The sequence below is a fragment of the Numida meleagris genome, chromosome 3, assembly GCF_002078875.1.
Source record: "Numida meleagris isolate 19003 breed g44 Domestic line chromosome 3, NumMel1.0, whole genome shotgun sequence".
Lineage (NCBI taxonomy): Eukaryota > Metazoa > Chordata > Aves > Galliformes > Numididae > Numida > Numida meleagris.
Window position 1 is genome coordinate 41,115,956 of NC_034411.1, and position 7,348 is coordinate 41,123,303.

General features: G+C 43.8%; 1 long non-coding RNA gene across 1 annotated transcript; it reads left to right on the forward strand.

Moving 5' to 3' along the window:
- Positions 2,179–4,580, forward strand: LOC110396456. The gene is made up of 2 exons (XR_002436976.1): positions 2,179–4,059; positions 4,148–4,580. It is a non-coding gene; the product is annotated as an uncharacterized LOC110396456 (long non-coding RNA).

A 7,348-nucleotide genomic window follows, 5' to 3' on the forward strand; every position in this document is an offset into this window, starting at 1 on the left:
GACCTTGGGTGTGACACTTGATCAGTCTGCTCAACCTTAGGCAAGAGGCAGCAGAGCCCTCCCTTGCATGCCCAAGTATCTTAACCTTTCAAAGTGATGCTTCCCTTCCCCTAGCACGAGTATCCATTGATAGGTTATTACGTACGTAATGAACAATCAAGACCCGATTCCTGGTGCACTGCTAGTTAATAATCAGCATTATTATAAGTGTTGTGAATTTTACAGATTTGTCAGTAATAAAAAAGAAATCTGAAAAGATATTTAGTACTGCCCCACAGTGATATAACCAGGAAAATGTTTAATTGTGGCTTGTCAAGTTCAGTAAGATAAGATTTTTCTTAAGTATGACTTTTGTTTTTTTAACACAACTTCAATGTTTTCAGACTAGGAAAACCAAGTGTGGTTGCTTAGAGGCAGGTAGCTCAGTTCAGAGAGGGAAGCAATGTGGTGCCTACAGAGGCTCCTAGCACTGTGCCACATGCTGCTGAGAGGTGCAGCTCTCCCCTAGATGTCCTGGACACCTATAGACATCCAAAATGGCACTGGGCACCTATGGCTTGGACTTAATCTAGTGCCTGAATTTTAAGAGGTCTGGAAAAATCCCAGTTCTCATGAAGCCAGTGTAGAGTTATGTAGACAGAGCTCTAGATGCCAGCTGGCACTAGAATCCTCCTCTCAGGGTACACTTGGGTCAAGAGGACCCTCCTTCCTCCTGGATGAGATAGGAGGAACTTGTGGTAGTAGGTCATGCTGTTCATCCAAATAGTTTGGCTATTCTCAAAGTTTGCTGTGAATAGGTGCACAATAGTTAAAGTGAACTGCTCTTATCTATACCAAACCATTGGTGGTAGTCAGAATTTTGTTGCCTAATTTAACTGCTCATGACCATGGTAATCAGGATGAGATGTCATCTCTTCGCAGCACTGTCATGTTTCATCTCCTTGACCTTACTTCTATGACTTCTGGAGATTATTTCAGTAAGACTTTTGATAAAACCCATCAACTTTTCTGTAGCTGTTTGCCTACTTTCTGAAACCTTGAAGTGTTATCTTATAACCTTAGATAATGATCTTCTCTCTCTTCTCCTCCCTCCCCTCAAGATTTTTGTGTTTCTTATAATGTCTAATCTTATGTTCAGAGAAGTTGTTCTTAGAAGAAAAATCTTAAAAAAATCTGTAAGGATGGACTAACTTGAATTGACTCACAAACTCTAGGAAGTGGTATGTGATTGAAAAAGTGAGTCAGAATGCTCTTTTTGTTCTAAAAAAGATGAAGAGTGAATACTAATAGACTGGAATAGTATTTTCAGGCTGGTAAAATATTAGCTGTGTGGCCGGTGACAGTGGACGATGTTACCTGTGTGCTATGTTTGCAAGCGAGTAGTTTGCCACAGCCATCTCTCTCTCAGGCACCCTTCCTGCCTGGAAGGATGGCACATGCATTTGTGTGATATGTGCAAGTGACTTGTCGTGGTTGTGAGGTCTCAGCATCACTGAGTCAGGCAAGGCCCTGGGCAGAGGAAAACGAAGCACATGGCTGTTCAGGGACTTTAGGTGCTTGTGTTGTAGCCTTCGGTGCTTAAAATAGTTGCTAGGTGGTGCATAAGGCCCTGCTATATTTGGGGATTGGGTCCTTCAACCCAGCCTGTCCCTCAGGGCAAGACGAGGCTGTGAGGTCAGCCTTACCCTCCAGATCCCAGCTGTTTTCTGCAGTGGTTCTGATTTTCATTGCCACTGTGAGCTCTCACCTCTTCTCTCCACACTCCTGTTGTACTTGCTCACGTTTATCTCCTGGGGATCAAGAAGTACTTGAACTTTGGAAATGAAAACGGAAATTTGAACAGGAAACATGGCAGATTGACATGTTCCTCATTATCACTGCTACATTTGTTGGGCATATGTTTTACAAATCAAAACACTGCACTGTTCAAAGCCCTAGGGGTGGTGGTGAGGAGGGAGATCTGTCCATGCCCCACCCAGTTTGTTTATTCTTGGAGATTATTCATCTGGAAGGCCACCTCTAGCCAATGCTCAAAGTACTTAGCTACCGTTCAGAGTTTTCCTGACTGAAACCCTAGCTTCTCCTCAAATACAGTGTGAACTTACTGTACAGGGAAAACACTGTGGACAAGATTACACCCTCTAGGAAAAAAAACAACAACAAAACGCCCAAATGCAAGCTTGCTACACCTGTCGGATTTGTAAGCGGAGATCTTTATTCTGGTGGCAATCTGAAAACCTGCAGTGTAAAATGGTCCCTTGCTGGGTTTACAGGTATCAGGAAATCAAGGCTGATCTGCTTTGCCCATGAACATTGCACCCCTTCTGAGCTTCTGCAGCAAGCATGCATTGTCTCACATGCAACACGTTTGCCGGGCAGTAGAGCTGACTGGCGTGTGCACATAGGAGCCGTCACCTCTCTTGTGTGGGAATGGTTCCCTGCGTACGGGTCAGCAGCTCATGTACGGTGTTTCCAGTGTGGGGCATGCCAGGCTGCTTTGTGCCTCCACACTGCTGATGAGACAGCACAAGGCCTAACAAACAAGTTAAAGGGAGATAAGGAACTGCAGGAATTTCTCATGCTTCCTGGTAAACAGAGAGAAAAGATGCATGGCTTGTTCCTCAGAGTTTCTCTGGACTCTTTTCAGGAGCATATTTCTTGAGAGTTGACCTCGTCCTACTATTGAAATGCCCTCAGAAAGAGAAATATGGCATGATTTACTCTTGACATCTTAGCCTGCATGGACTCTTTGGTCAACCTTAACTTCAGCATTAATCAGAGAAAAGAAAGGAAAACTGTGATTCTAACGCACCCATACATAAACCAAGAAGGACTCAATTAACAAAGTATTAGGAGAACCTCTGATTGGGCTCCTTGCAAAATGAGAGGAATATCATGGATATGGGACTTCTCACAACATCTTAATCCCCATAATTATACCCACCTATCTATATGGCCTCTTTGTGTAACAAATAATAATGGGAGAGAAACTGCAAGAAAGGTACATTCTTTACCACTCAGTTAATTGACTTAGGATTCCTCTGTGTTTAGTTTTTGAGAAAAGTCTTCTCATAGATGAAGTTAACAGGGTCCTTGCTAAAGAGGCATGGACTTTTCTGGTATTCAGTGAATGATAGAAGAGATTCTGTCATCATCTTGCAGCTGTGTCCTTGCTCACCTATCTCTGTTCTTATCACTGCAGCATGATGGTACTGCGTTAGCTGCAGAGGTTTGGAATGAGGTGTTAAAGTGCGTTGCATGACACAAGTTAGGCACTCAACGAGATGGCCAGTATGGATGTGACACAAAAGGACCGCAGCAAAATTGTGTCCACTCCAGCATGGACAAAGCTGTTGAGGCAGGTAGGATTGGAGCTGAAGCTGAAAGCTTCTTTATGGTCTCAGGTGCAGAGGAGTAAGTCTGTAGTTAAAGCCGATTTTAGGAGCTGAGGCGTGCTTACTTTGTACTTTCAGGATAGAAGGATATGGAGAAAAGGATATGACTTTAAGCACATCACATTTTTGATGTACCTCCTTTTTGAGTATCAAAACACAAGCAGCTCTTGGACACACAGCAGTCCCTGCTTCATCTAAGTCAAGCTGGTCTCCAGAAAAAATAGTGAGGCCTCTGGAAACAGCCACTCCAGATCACTTCTGCAGGTAATTTTTAGGAGGAAGGAATGTGATCACCAGAAGTTGGGAGCAAAGAATTCATCATTTTTGATCCACCAGCTCTCCTGCTGGTGAAATTTGAGCTATGCTTAAATGAATTGCTCTCCTTGTGGTAAGTCTCTGTGAGACAGTACTCTTCCAATGAAAGGAGCTTCAAAAAATGTACAAGCAGATCACAGAATAAGCACAGGATGTAGGTAGTTCCCCAAGTTCTCCACTTTTTTGAAACTTCTGTGACCCATCCCTTGTAAACTTGGCACCTTCCCGTGTAATTGCATCATAGCTAGGTCACTGAGGGCTGTATTATGACAGGCCTTAAAGGACAACGTGGTGCTGGCTGAGAAGGCTTAAATAATCCGTTTTCTCATCTGTTGTTCAGCAAGAGAGAGTGGGTCATCTCCCAGCTGCAGTAAGGGGCAGGGAATAGTGGAAGATGGCAAAAACATAACTGTTTCTTTTTTTTTCTTTTGTTTCAGTTGCAGAGGACACTGTTAAAAAACTGTTTGAATGCTGTGTGAGAATATATCATCAGGTGTATTATATATACCTGCTGGGGTCCTGGGACCAGCTGTCTCTGCTGAGGGCAGGCAGTCCTGGAAGATACGATTTTGACTCACACTTCTCTTGGCCACAAACATCACCAAAAGGCAAGCTTCTAAATTAAGCACTGGTAATAGCGGGCTTGAAAATGGACTTTCACTGCTGAGCTATGCAGCTGGGCTGCAGAGAAGAGAGACACACGTTTTCCAGAAGCCAATCAGACTGGACTCCTGCATGAAGGCTGCCTTGAGAAGTTCCCTGGCATATTCATACGGCTTCTGGTGTCCAGGTGAAGCTCTTCCCCCTAATGTCATTATCTTTGTATCAATACAGTGTATACTTACAATGTAATTTGCTGAACAAAAAAAAGTCTCTTTTCCAGAGTAAACATACTCACAGGAGGATAACTCTGGTGCAACTACAAGGCAGTATTATATTGCCACAATTGTGCAATCGCCTGCTCTGTTTTAAAAAGCCCTAGCATTTTTGGTGATGGGACAAGCCAATGCTGACTTCAGGTGAGGTTTTCCTGCAGTCAGAGCCTATCTGTTGGGAGGATGACTGAAGCAACTAATCCATTTCTCAGGCTTTATGTTTCCTATTTTATCTTTCTAGATTGCATTTTGTAGGGTTATTTTTTATAGGCAATGTTTCAGGAAGGTTTCCGAAGGTAACAACTGGAGTCACCTAAAATAAGGGCTATATTGCTATATTGCAGTTTCCAAGTGTTTCCATAAGTAGATGCAGGGAGACGGGAAAAGAGAGATGCCCAGAGCGGCTGTCTCTGCACTGGCTCTGCACTGGCTTTTCCTCAGCTCGGTATTACTGAGCACATTGTCACCGAGCAAAACTCAATGCTACTTTTTTTTTTTTTTTTTAAATTTCAAGTGAGACATGCTGACTAAAAGCTAAAGATATTGCCCTAGAAGAGCAAAGTATTTATTTCTTCTTGCCATACCTTCCAGTAAAGTGATGATATGCAAATTCCTCTTTGGAATTTTCTACATATCCTCCAAAGGCTGACATCCTAGCCAGCTCTTCCTGGACGAGTTGTCAGCTCTGAAAGAAAACTGAGCCTATAATGTGTCAGTCTGATCCCCACTGAGAGGACAGGCTCCGAAGGGAGAGCAAAGATTTAAAAAGGAAAGAGTATTAATATGCCAGCAGGTCATACGATATGTAGCATAATTTCTGGGGTCTAGGGTTGATTTCCTTGACTTTGCATGTAAGACTGACACGTCCACTTGGTGACATGAAGTGCAAGATTTTGGTTATAATAAATGATCTTGCGTTTCTTTCCTGTGGCTGTGTTTGGCTCTTGTACTTGCTTTTCTGTGCTTTATTTTACAGCACTGAAAGCAGCAAATCCCATGTGTAGAGTCTGATCACAGCCAGCAGACTGCTGTGAAAGAAACGGGTCAAATGCTGGTCTCACATGCACCAGGCTCTGCCAGAGCGCCTGCCTGCCAGCTCCCAGCTAGTTTGGGCTGAATTTTGTTACACTCTCTGTGGCTTGTGGTTTTAACTTATCTGGGTAGACAGCATGTTTTGTGAAAAGGGACACCTGGATAAAGGAGTGGGGCTTGATCTCCCTTAAATTAAAATTGCTATGTTGTGAGATGGGAAAGCTGATTCTAGGTAGTACCCTGGGACTTATCGCTGTGCTGGTTGCTGCCAGCTTTGTGTCCACTTGTGCTTGCATTGCCTGTTTGCCAGTATGGCCTATGGGAGTGCAGCAGGTGGGAGGACATAGCTGCCATGAGCAGGAGCAAGAGAAGTGTGGCAGCATGCGCTGTCACAAGGAAGGGAGGATATTTTTGCACGAGACTAAAATGTGCACAAAACTTCCACCACACACACTTCCAGGACATCTTGGCCTTGTCAAGGATGAAAGAATGAGCTGATGCTGTGTCATATGCGGCAAGTAACACAATTCAGGCAGGAATTAGCAATCTTAGTCAACTGTCAGTGGTGTTCCATATATGTTAGCAAGTCCAGCTGCTCCCAACTCAGAGGTTGGGAAAGTTATACTAAGGGAAAGATCGTACCATATTCCTCTCTGTGCTGTGCCATGGAGGGCTGTTGCCCTCCCTGCACGGGGTACTGGTGAGATGGACATCTGATATGGCCAGTGTGGCAGTTCTTAATATGTCATAGAATCATGGAATCACAGAATTGTTTGAGTTGGAAGAGACCTTTAAAAGGTCTAGTCTAACTCCTCTGCATTGAAATGTCCTGCTGTCTGGTTTTGAAACACTCTTTAGCACCCTGAAAGTCAAAAATCCTAGTGCTCCAACCACCATGCTTACTAATCGCACTCATTTACTTAGGGTAGGCAGGGCCCTGGGCCCAGGAGAATGAAAGATGTGGCCACACTCATTCACATGTGCAGCCAGAGAGGTGCACCCTGCCGTACGCTCTCTGGAGCGAGCACAAAAAATAGCTTAGATTTCTCCTTTCTGCTGTAATGACCACTTTTCTTCTCCTGAGGTAAGATTCAGCTTGGAGATCACCAAAATGATTCGTCAGCCAACCTCGAGTATACTCAAAACCATGGAATGCTGCAAAAATGCAAACATGTAAAATGAGAAGACAGCTAATGCCAGCCTTTTGGTGGAGACTAGATTTAGGCTTAAGACAGCTGGTGCCAGAGCATTTGCCTGTTAATGTTCCTAGGCTCTGGAATGCCTTGCAAGAGGATATCAGAGCAGCAAAATCAATTAGTGGTCTCAGAAGTGACATTAAGACTTCTTGGTGACATGATCATTTTGTACTTGGAGGAGCAAATGTGATGGGCTGAGCTGCTAGCTGAGAGAGGTGCTATGTCACTATTACAGGGAAGAGAACAAACCACAGATTAAAAAAAAAAGAAATACAATTCTTCAGGTGACAATTTGCTTTTATGTTGTGCTTTACCACCTGGGAGTGGGGAAGAGAAAGGCAGGCAGTTTCAGTGTGACGTGCATGGATTCACACCTGTCTGTTCAGATGAGTTATGACCAGGAGTTTACTTTTGGCCGGCCTTTGACGCAGACTGCATGCCTATGTGAGGGAGTCAGAGAGCATAAGAATTCCCCTCAGACCTCTAGCAGGGTGATGACTCCTTTTATCCAAACATACAAAATATATAGGATTAT